The sequence below is a fragment of the Falco biarmicus genome, chromosome 1 (assembly GCF_023638135.1).
Source record: "Falco biarmicus isolate bFalBia1 chromosome 1, bFalBia1.pri, whole genome shotgun sequence".
NCBI classification, from domain to species: Eukaryota; Metazoa; Chordata; class Aves; order Falconiformes; family Falconidae; genus Falco; species Falco biarmicus.
In genome coordinates this window covers 125,718,544-125,731,086 of record NC_079288.1, presented here as the reverse complement: position 1 = coordinate 125,731,086, position 12,543 = coordinate 125,718,544, and positions in this window count along the sequence as shown.

Genomic DNA, 12,543 nt, shown 5'->3' with positions numbered 1-12,543 from the left:
AAAACCCCAACGATACTCAGAGATGCTCAGTTCATAGGTCTGGTAAGTGCGGAACGTCAGTGGAAGGAACTGGGTCTCTTTCTCTTGGAAATGGGTATTTCCCTGACAGTTCTGCAGAGGCACAGACACAATGAAATCAGCTGGTGGTTTATTTGTCTGAAGAATCAGCTCAAATCCAATGAATTACGCTTTAGAGTCTGACACCCTAATACCCAGTTTACAGGACAGGAAACAGAACCAATGCCCATCAACAGTGAAATATACTGATTTAATTTCATTGGATTTTAATACCTGCTCTGCATTACCTTTCCCTATTGCACCTTGTTTGCTTGCCTGTAACTCATGTACACACTTTAGAAATCCCTGATGTACAGTTACTCTTGCTCCCTTCAACAGCCACGAAACACACAAACAGCAGGGCACCAACTCCATTTATAGCATATGACCGATTAGCTGGAGTTTTCCTCAAGTGATTAATAACACTGGAGTCTAAAGTGCCTGTCCAACAAGACTTTGAGAAATGCCTGTAAAAAAAGAAAAAAAAAAAAAGAAAAATCATCCTCTGTCTCCCCTGAATATCTGAAAAATGGAAGTACCTAGAATCTTGAGGTATTTCTAAAAATCCTGCCCAATTGCCACATTAGGTACACAAAATATGCTGTAAATCCCAACTCTTTTTAATGAGGAACAGCAACACAGTTAGAATAAAAACCTGTTAGTTGAGTGGACAAGTGATGACAGCAGTTTCTCTTAAACAATCCCATTCACAACAAAGGTTAAATGACTGACTTGTAAATGTTACATTTTTATGTGTGTGTGTGTATATATATATATATGAATTTTTAGATATTATTGTATTCTAAAAAAAAAAAAAAGCATGTAAGAAGTCTTCTGTGGGAAGAATAATGTACCGTGGTACATCATAAAAACATGCTCTGGCAGTTTTTATATACAGGAACAGACTGCCGTGCTTCTTGAACTATCTTGTTGAACTAATGAGCCTGAGTCTGTTAGAAGTTAGGCATTAGACTCATAATTCTGAATATATCAAAATGATGGTTAAATGTCTCTATTGCCAGTCTCTTTTTTTTCTTTTTTTACTGAAGTTGCCATCAGAAAACACCAAATACCTTAATGTTCCATAACCAATTCTCTAGTTCGAGATTATTGGTATTCCTGGTTGATAACTTTTTTTCCCTGAGGGATATACTGAGATTAACACCAATTGTACATAATTAGTATCTGATAAGCTTTAATAAGTTAGTGTGCTTTAATAGGATATTGTATAGCGTTAATTGCATTTACAAGTGCAGATTTTACTGCATATGTCAAATGAAACTGGATAAATTTTCTGTAGTGGAAAATTATGGAAGGATAACAACATCTAAAATAAACGTTTGTTGTTTTTTAATTAGTATATTGTTTTTTACTTAGGAAAGAGTGAAAGGGGAGATTAAAGATAAAAAAAGGACAAAAATATTTTTGAATCTAGAAAAATTTGTATTACATTTGTACTTACTGAGTCAGTCACTTTGCAGAGAGCGCATCAGTGTGTTGACACTGAAGGAAGCATATTCTGTGAAGTGGCTGCTACACTTCACCTGAAGAGAGATGTGCTTTCTTTTTGGTCATTATAATATGTGTATTCAGATGGCAGCTCTTGTCCTTCCTAATGCTGCTAAAAGGATATTTCAAAATAAAGCTCACATTGAACTGAACAGCTGGAGTAACCCTATTCTTGAGGACTTTGTAAATATGCTTCTTTTTCCCTATCTTGTAATGAATTGCAAATGGAAGACAAAAAGTCTCATTTTTTTTGTAGCATATATAATTTCACCTCATAGACTTTTTTTTTCCTTCTTTTCAGTCTTTCTCTTTGAAGTCTGGATTTTTTTTTTAAATTATTTTTTCTTTTCCTCCTCTGCAGGCTTTACAATGCTGAAGTTCTTGGGGGTAATTTAAACGCTCTGCCACTAGTTTCGTTTTTAGCACCTTGTCACAGAAAAATGCTGCTTCTGTAGGCAAGATAAAGCTCACGAGAAGTCCTTACCTGGTACAGTCGGAGGTGTCACCCGTGGCCAGGCTTTGCCAGGAAGCCTTCAGCCTTGTCACCAGAAGGCAGCAGAGCCTGGTGCTCCACTCTCCCTGCGCTAGGCGGGCTACTTGCCTCCGTCCGAGTGATCAAAATGCACTTCAGGGAAGAGGCAGCCACAGGAAGAAAAGCTGCCATGAAGGAGCTACATTTTACAGATTCTGTAATATGTATTAATGAAAAATTATTTCAGCTGCCGGTTATAGTTACTGAGAAGAGGGGAGTGAAGAGACAAAGTGAAAAAGTGTGAGGGTGGTATAAAGTGGAGAAAAAGGGGTTGCACCAGCGAGGGCTGGCTGTCTCTCCATCCCTTTTCCTCCCTGAATTGCAGAATCTGGAGTGTGGCCCAGGATTTGGGTGGGATTCATATCTTGTGACTTCCCATCTCCCGCCAGCAGCCTGAGAGAACTGCAGCGATCTGGAAGCTTCCTGTATCATTCATGGCTTGGCCTTGTGAGATGCACACTTTCAGATCCTGACAGCTAGGGTTTAAACTCTGAATGAACCTTTGAAGACACCCTGCCAAGTGTTGCATTGGGCCAAATGCCATGGTGCAGAACGTAATCTGCAACAGGGAGGCTGGTTTCGCCCGGCCGAGACGTGGCGATAGCTGCGATGGAGCAGGCCACTGTGCCTTGGCAGCTGAGTTGGAGGTGGTGAGGACAAGGATGAAAACACAAAAGTGACCACATTTTGGTTCTGACTGAATCATGAATGAAATGGAATGTGTCAGGAATGCCTTGGGAAAGCCAGATCTGGTCCTTAGCAAGCTGGAAAATCAATTACTGCCCAGAGCAGTCCTTCATCCATTCTGCCTACATTTGGTAACTTCATTTAATTATCTCAAGAGGTCTTTCTCTCTTCTCCCATAAAATGTGTTTGTGGACTAGACTACAACACTGCAGAGCCTTGGTTTCAGTCAGAATATGTTGGGGTTGCTGTGCTAAGCTGTCATGATTTATGTAAAATGAACTTAAAAGTAGGTCACTGTGGTGACACAAGTCGAGGCGGACTTAAAAGAAACACTATGTCTGCGTGGCTGGGTTCGGACAAAATGGCCTTTATTGTTTATACAAACTATTTATATATCTTAGACGGTGCAGGTGTTAGACCCTGATAGGTTTTTGTGTCTTTCTTCTTGCTTGCTATTTGCTGTTGCTGTAGGTGCCCATATGCTGCGGTTCTAAGTTCCGATTCTTCACACCCTGTTTACAGACCTGACAATTTGTCTTTGTCTTAAAGGTACACGGCTAAGTCCTTGGAGTCAACTAACTTGTCTGCAGACCCGCTGCAGACCCCAACAATTCCCCCTTTTTGTTTTTTGAACAGCTAGTACCAGGTTTGTCATGTTCTGCAGGGCCCTTGCAAACATGACAGCAACCAAGGCAATAGCAAACAAGCAATACTGCCAATTGAGTGAATTGATCCCCAAAAGGCTGACATTTTCTCAGATTTTGGTAACATGTTGCTGCAATGGGGGGCCTAAAATCCATGCAGCACATACCATCAAAATTCTCACAGCCATGTTCTTGAGCCAACAATAAAAGCCAATAGTTGTTCTGTTTTGTATATAATGGTGGCAAATTTGACTCACATTCTTAACTGCCTAACAAACAAGGTATCGACATTCAAAGTGCAAACAATATTGACTTCTTTTGGGTTAACATTATACAGAGGTAATCAATTATCGAAAATATCAAGACTTTCGGTAAGATTCTTCATTCCCCGCATACATTCACTTTTTTGCGACAATGTCTGCAAGTCAGTTTCAAGGAAGGGCACACCAAACAAGGACTGGTTCAGCAAGGAGGCCACACATTAGTTGTTGGGTTGACTGCCGGCAGCAGCGCTCCCACGGTCCGGCACGCTAAGCTCAGGCCGTACACAGCGAGCAGGCATCCATCGCGGACCTTCATCTGTAGAAACACAAGCATCACCTCTCCCCCAAGTTAATAATTCATGCGGTCCCGACCAGTGCCCGGTACGAGGGTCTTTCATGCGTACTAAGACACCTTCATGCTTTCTATAATCGTGCCTCTGGGGTCATTGCCTTCATTCCCCTTTTTTTTTCTATTTTTAATTTTTTTTTAGTTAATGCCACTTTATTAATAGACTCACACCAATGCGTACCCCCAGCTAAAAATACACACGCTACGCAGACTTTGTTACTTAAAAGGTGATAGGTTAAAACTACTTGTTCACACGCTTCCACCTTATCCTAGTTTCTACTCACACTCCCTTAAAGTTGTTTAACTCTTTACTGCAGGATCTCAGCTGCACATCGTCAAAGCAAGGCCAAAACTGCACATCAATGTCAAAACAACCCATTGTCTCTGTTCCGTACAATTCTACAATTCCTTTTTTTTTTTTTAACAGCAAAATACATTTCAACCACTGTAATACAGTAGATTATAGACAGCTTTTCCGCGTGACAGAACACAGTCACCCTGTACTGCGAAACAGTTTTTTGCAAGTCCTGTACTACTTTCCAAGCAAATGGTGTGTGAACGTGAGGATTACCAGCAGCCGCATCTCCCAGTACAATAGGATATGCGTGCGGTGCATCGGTGGAAGGCGTAGGAAGATCAAGGAGCGGTCCACCTATCAGTTCTACTAAATTCCAGTTCCCGTCTTTTAATGCCCCATCTCTTATAGCCTGCCAAAATCGGCGAGGGTCGCGCGTCATTACTGTACCACTGGAAACTAGATTTTTACCACCTCAACTTTCTTCATTGCCTGGGACTGATAACGTTGGTGTAGCTGGACCCGAATCCATGTTTTCGGCATTTCCACCCTGCACAGGCAGGGCCAGAGCCGAGGGGGGAAGGTGTGCGGGCTGGGGGGAGTCAGGGGGGCTGGGATCGGTCCACCGAGGCTTCTGCTTGTCGTCCTCGGAATCAGAATTGGTATCAAGTATAAGTCGATGCAGTTGGAGAGATTTAGGGGATTCGGGGCATTGGGGAGTGGCGTCTGGTAAGGGACACAGACTATCCCCCTCCCCCACCCCCTCATCCTCTTGTCTGTATTCTGGAGGGGGATACAGGGGAGGTTTGAACAATGTACCCTCATTCACATTTTGCTGACTTTTTAAGCCCCCACTTGCGTCTTGCAGACTTTGCAAGTCTCCACTCACATCTTGCGGACTCTGCAAGTCTCCACTCGCATTTTGCTGATTTGGCAAGCCCCCAGTCACAGTTTGCTGATTTTTCAAGCCCCCATTCGCATTTTGCTGATTTTGCAAGCCCCCATTTGCGTCTTGTGGATTCTTGAAGCCCCCTACAACATGTCTAAGCAGTCCCCATGTAGGCAAAAACCTGGATGCCTCTTTGTCCCCTTTTTCCAGGGCTTCTGGTGTTGATCCTAAATTGTCCCAGGTCCACACACTAAGAGCAGTCGCGGGGGACATTTCCACTCCATGTGTTTTGGCCCACAATAATATATCTTTTAACCGAAGCCCATGTAAAGTAATTCCACGCTTCTTTAATACTAATTTCCACATAGATAGCACCATGGTATCTTCTTTAGATAACTTACTCCCCATGTTGTCCCTGGTGGCTCACCTTACCGGTGTCACGTTCTCCCGGGATCTTGCAGCCGCTCGTTGCGCTACTCCGCTTCACCAGGCTCCGCCTCCCCAGCAACCCGCCGGTCACGGTCTCAGGATCGCTCCTGACACCCCTTACCGGGGTCACATCGGCACAGTCTCAGAATCTCTTTTTGATACCCTTTACTGGGATCATATAGGCACGTTGGGGTCACCAAATGTGGTGACGCAAGTCAAGGCGGACTTAAAAGAAACACTATGTCTGCGTGGCTGGGTTCGGACAAAATGGCCTTTATTGTTTATACAAACTATTTATATATCTTAGACGGTGCAGGTGTTAGACCCTGATAGGTTTTTGTGTCTTTCTTCTTGCTTGCTATTTGCTGTTGCTGTAGGTGCCCATATGCTGCGGTTCTAAGTTCCGATTCTTCACACCCTGTTTACAGACCTGACAATTTGTCTTTGTCTTAAAGGTACACAGCTAAGTCTTTGAAGTCAACTAACTTATCTCCAGACCCACTGCAGACCCCAACAGGTCACCATAAGCAACTCAGCTGCTGGTAGGTAGATTCTCTGAAGCATGTTGGAAAAGAGTCTACCTGTTGGTATTATGATCATGGAACTGAAAGAAGTTATTCCAAGGACAATGCACCATGAATAACTCTTTTTTTTTTTTTTCCTGTTCAATGTAGCATATGCTTTAGATCAATGAGTTCTGTCATGATGTAGGAGTTACTTGGTAAAATTCTACAGCTTGTGCAATAAAGGAGGCTGAGGTGACTAGATGGTGATAATAGTCCATCCTGACCTTAAAACTTATGGATTTAGGAAACGTCTTTTCCAATCTAAGATATATTTTTTAAAATACTGTTTTAAAAAAGAATCTGCAAGGCTGTGTATGCTTCTCTGAAAGCATCTTGCCATTTTTCATTTTCTCCCTGTTAGAAAGGCTGATTGTCATACCATTATAATTTCTAATTTGTTACTATTAATGTTAAGAGCCTGATTTTGGTCTACTAGATACATTCATCTATTATGTTTTATATATAGCTATATGCCTGTCAAACACTGAATGTAACAGGCAAATGAATAGAGAATGTAAAGCAAAAATCATGTCCTTTCTTTTGCTGTTCCTGTTAACACTGATGGATATTTTGGAGACTCAGAGACCTAAAATAGATCTTTACAGATTGTGCTGCCCACCTCCTTTGCTTGATTCCCCTGAACCCCAGTTCTGTAGGCTTTCTTCCACTGACTCACTACTCTTTGGCTCAGCCCGCTATTGCATTTTATGACTGCCAGCTAAGTAATGTTGGGGTACACCGGGGTCCAAGAGAACAGCGGAGTGTTCAGGTAGCTCTTATAAATGGGGTCAAAACAAAGGAAGAAAAGTAAAAGCTTGCTTGAGAGGAGGAAGACAGTACGGCTGCCTCCCTTTTGGGGATTAGTACCTAACAGTCTATAAATTGGCTTGCATCAGCCAAGTACAGCACAAAATGTACTGCACAGAAGAGCAGCTATTATGTACAGTAGCCACTTCACTGATTGCAATCAATGTCACAAATTAGAGTGATTTCCTGGCTTGAGATGTGTCAGAGCTGAAGTTTGTGTCGTGAGTCATGCTGTCTGGACCCCCAGCTTCTCTGCACTCTGTCTTACCCTCAGAAATTTTCACTTTTTGTCTTTCATTTTTTTCAAATAGATGTGTGCTCGCTTTTACTTTGTAAGGGTGGACTGATCATAATTGCATCCAAGAGGTATTCAATATTAAAAAGAAGCTCCCATCATTGCTTCTTTAGCTTATATTCAGATTTTTTTTTCCAGCAGCAGAATTTCTGTTCAGAAGTGGCAGATCATTGTCAACATTATCCAGAAGTTTGAGCTGAAATTTTAATACTCCCTTGTGCTTGCCTTTTGTTGCCTTATTCTTTTTCCAAATGCCTGATGATGGCTTTTTCATTCCAGTCAAATGCTGTCCTAATATTCATGCCATGCTCTGAACACCCCTTCTGCTGCATCCATTTGATCAAATCCAATTGTAAAAGCAATGTTTTGCACACTGTTTTGCTTATAGTTTTTATATTTTGCCAGGTGGGACTTCAGCATTCATATAAGGACAAACATGCAGCTGCTCTCTGCGCTGAAGTAGCATGGTGTAATTAGAAACTCTTGGTCTATATGGGGAGATTAGTGAGGAGCTGCTTTCTTGTACTTTTCGGCAGTGCACTATTTCAGTGGATTAAGAGCATCCACATCCATAGCATTAACAAAAAGTAGCTGGTACACAGTGATTTCATGCTGCAGCCTACCTGTTACTCAATGATTTCAGTAAGACACCCCTGATGTTTCTTACTGGGGAATAATTAAATGAATGTTAACTAAATCTTCACGTCAACAGGCAACAAAGGGAAGTTAAGCACAATTATTTTAATGAATGGAAGAGTCAGTGGTTTGGTGTTGGATCAATTTATTGAAGTAAGTGGAGATTGGCAAGACAGGTAAATGATACAATTAATTTCCTAATAATTTTGGAATAGTTAGGTGTAGGTCTGTCTGCACTGCAGAGTTAAGTTGAATGTTTGCTTGCCTTAGCTTTTCTCCTGGAGTCACTTCTTCCACTTTTAAGGATGCTTACAACAGGTCTTCTCTAGAGCTGTGGGCTCATTTTCACTAAGTGCCAATGTGTCCACTTGGAATGAGCATGCGCAAATCATTCTCCTGATGGCAAGTTTTCCACTACTTTTACATAGTAATTAATATCTCCTGAAAATGGTGCAATTTCCTCTCCAATTTACTGTGGGGGCTTCTAGAGTAGTCACATCATTACAAAGCAGAGAGCCATGGGGGACAGGCTAAAATATTTAGTGAGGCAGATGGAGGAATGTTGTACTGATAGGAAAGGGTTATGTCCTTGGTATTATAGCAACTGTTGCTCTGATGAAATGCATCTCTGTAGTATGCCATGGAAAGCTTCCCAGCCCAACTCCAGAGCCGCTGATATATCTACACAATGGATGGCAGCACCTTCTCAAGATCCTAGCCCGGGCAGCAGATGGCTGGCTGGCTCCAGTGCCATGCTCCAGCAAGGCTTTCACTTCTTGTTCTGAAAGTGTCTGAGCAGGGCAAAGAGATGGCTGGGCATCCTCCCGGCTGCAGCAGAACATGTGCTAAGCTGAGATGAGCGTTCAGCCGTGGGTGCTGCTACCTGGTTATCTGCACTAATTCTGCCGTGAAGCTCTAACCATGTAATGCCATTGGCATGGATGGGAACAGGACCTAGTCTCTTTACCTGTCCACTGGATGGCATTGTGTTGTCACTTTAATGATGCTTTTTCTCCTAGCCTTGTTATTACCTTTTGCAGATGTTCATCACAGTTATAGGTCTCCATGTTTTTGGGGCTTTTTTTTCAGTGTCATGGGCTCCAGGGTCACAGATATTACAGCTACATTTAATTGGAAAAAAATGATCCATCGATTAAGAATGTTGTAATTCATTTGCTAAGAGGAAATTGCAGCATCAGAGGACTCCATTTGGTCCAGAAGTAGCTTCTCATGTTCTCTAACCTGTGAGTAAAAATTTTAGGAACAATTCGCACAGAAGCCATTTTCCCCAATATAACGGATTGAAATTTTATAATACTACTAGTCTTCAGTAGACTTCCCCAACTCCTACATTTCAGTGTGTAAGTGCGAAGAAAAATTGAATAGGGGTGCATAAGGGAGAGCCAGATCATTGCCCATCATACAAAGGTTTGGGAGGGAGCTCTTTACGCATACAGCTGTCACTGGCCACAGGAAAGCAGGATGATGATGCTCTTTGCACATTCACACTCCTCTCTCTCTTGAGTTCTTGATTTCTGAAGGGCTCTGGGGGTCTGGAAAACTGCTAGTGAGGGTAAAAGAGGAATGGACTTGGAGAAATACACCATACTGTCTTCTGGCAGAATCTGAAGCAGATTCAAAGAGAGGATAAAAAAGAGGATTGAGGATTAGCAGAACAGGGCACAGAGAATGCAGGTGGTATGGTGATGTAGACCAAAATCCAGATGACTATTTTACAACCTCTTAAGAATAGAGGAAGGTGGGAAAAGGGTGAGATGAGATGCAGACACAGGCCCAAATGAAAGCCATAACAAGTATGTGAGGACCACCTCCTTTATTTCTTCCTTACAAGGTTTACGACTGTCTTCCTCACTACTAAAGGCTTGTCTACCTTAGTACCGACAGGTAATAACGAGCAATAGTGCAAATCTTTAGACTTACATGAATTTCAGGGTCAGTCTTATCTGAATACAAACGTCCCTGGAGGGACATGCTTGTTCTAGAGTAGGTCTTGACAATTTCCAAACAGAGGTAAGATACAAATTCCAAGACTGTTCCTGCCTCTTTGTTTCCTAGCATACAGAGGAGATTATTAAGCGACAGATAGTTGTATTTGGAAGTCAAGAAGTGAAATGAGAGTATCACTGATTTTAAAGAGGTGCTTCTGAGCTTGAAGATAAGGCTGTAATTGCATAGGGAAGTTTCCTTGGCTTCTTCTGTCATCCTTTCTGTTAGATTAGTTTATCAAGAACTGTAATCAAATATAATGAGAAGATATGATCAGTGTGGCTCCTAAGAGATGGATTTACCCAGTCATCCACATAATTTCCGGCTTGAATGCTGTGTTAGGAAATCAGAAGCCAAAAGGGGAAGAATATCCAATATAGGAGCAGTAGGCAAGCAGGAGAAGGTATTTAAACGAGGAAGACACGTGCCCCGATTCCTAAGGATATCGCAGTTCTGTGCAGAAAGATGGGATGGTATGGTGGGATGGGAAAACATCGCTAATTTACTTTCTGATGACAGATGAAAGCAATGTTATATTAGACCATAAAGATAGCATGACTTTGCACCCCCAGTGGTTTGCAGACAGTTCTGTGCTTCAAAATGTGTAGCTTAGGTCTGCCTATCGTCCTTCTGAATTGCGGCGTGGTCGCTTTGATCTCTTTTGTATTACCGTTTCAGTTTGCTTTCCCTTTTTGTTTCAGTCACCCTCTAGCATATTGTCTGACCTTTTCTCTCACATTGTGACACATTCTGTCTGGTATTTAAGTTATTGCTGAAAGATATTCTGGCATAAAATCTCAATTTATTTAGTTTGGGCAGACGTATTCATTTCTATCAGAAGTCTCAGGAATCCAAGCCCCACTTTGATTTTGATCTTTGCCTCATTCCCTTGGCTTAATATTTGTGTATATTTATATGTTCTTTCTCCCCTGCTCCATTTAGTGAACAAAGCAAGCATTCTCTAGTATCAGAGGAACATTTTTGACCTTTAGAAATGCAAAATTAGAAGAATCTAGGGAAATATAAGATGTACTTATAATAAAAAATACTGCAACGAGTTAGTGGGTATTTTTATCTCTGTCAAGAAAATCCCAAACTGAGATCATGACTGAAAAGTTCACAAACACAGAATCTGCGGTGCACATGGGGTTTTAAATACCTGCTTCAGCTCTCTGCCATGTGGTTGATTTAGGCACATGATGGGATTTATTTAAAGGGACACAATCAACTTGAAAATAAGCGCTGTCTGAAAAATTGTTACTGAGTGTAATTATAAGTAACAACTAGGATTACTATAATTGACAAAAGTTAATGAAAAAACCCTCTACTTTTTTGATTGGTTTACTTTGTGCGTTTGACAGCTCTCTGTAGTAATTATAATACCTGGCTTTTATTAAGCACTTTTCATCAGTAGACCACAGCAGCTTTACAAAAATATGGTCCATTTACCTCTATGTATAGACAGTTTCTCTGTTTCCTCCACAGTCAATCAATTTCTTCCTGCCTGAAAGACTTTTATAAACATCAACTCAGAATCAAGAAAAAACCCAAAGCATTTCATGAAATGACAGATGTACTATTTAAAAAAAGATCACAATCAGCTGGGTCTAATTAGCCACAGTATAACAAAAAGGTTGAAAAAAATCTTTGAGATTGTAAAATTGGAACGAGAAGTTGATCATTTAGTATTTTAATAATTTAGAATCTGTCTCAGTTTTCTGACGTTCTTAAGTTATTTTCTGAATTCCATTAAACTCACGTAGCATTGTATTAGGTATTCAAGAAGAGAACATCACAAAGTACTGCCAAAATTATCATATGCATATTAGAAATGTGTCGACTGGGCATCCTTTATGCTCATAAAGACAAAGACACCTAGAAACAAAGGCTTTTCTTTCCTAGTCTCATGAAAACCGATGTTTTCTTTCTCCTTTATCTTCATATTTCCTAATTTAGAACTTTGAGTTCTCAATTGTTTGCTGCTATTGTGTTCAAAACCTTGCATTTCCAACTCGCAGAGAGAAAATGTCTTGACTCTTGAATGCAAAGTTTGTGAAGATTGTTGCCTTTGTGGAAGAATGCACATTAAATGTCTCTGAGCTGTTGAAGTGGTGAAATAAATATATGGAACAATGTTTGGTACCTTTTGCTTTTCAAAAGACTTTAGATCTCATAACTATACTCTCTTAAAAGCTTTTGCCATACACTCAGCAGCATGTTCTGCTTTTTTGTTAGATTCATCTTTTTGGCCTACTTTTCAAACTATATTTTAACTGGAACTCAAACTCTTTTCCTTCTATTTGCTGAAGCTAGCAATCCCATGCTGAGTAAATAATCTGTAGTCCATGATCTACTATCCTATCAGCCTTGTTATCCTGGTTCCAAACCCCAAAATGTTGGATATCTGGCTGGTAAGTATTCCCAGGAAGGCTTCCTAATGACCTTCCCCACTGGTTACTATCATCATTGCTTATACACAGATAGAACTACCTTGTAATACACTGACTATATTTGGAAAAATTAATTGGGAGTTCTTATGGTGTTTTTGTTAGGAAAAGTGACATTTCTGAAGTTAAGA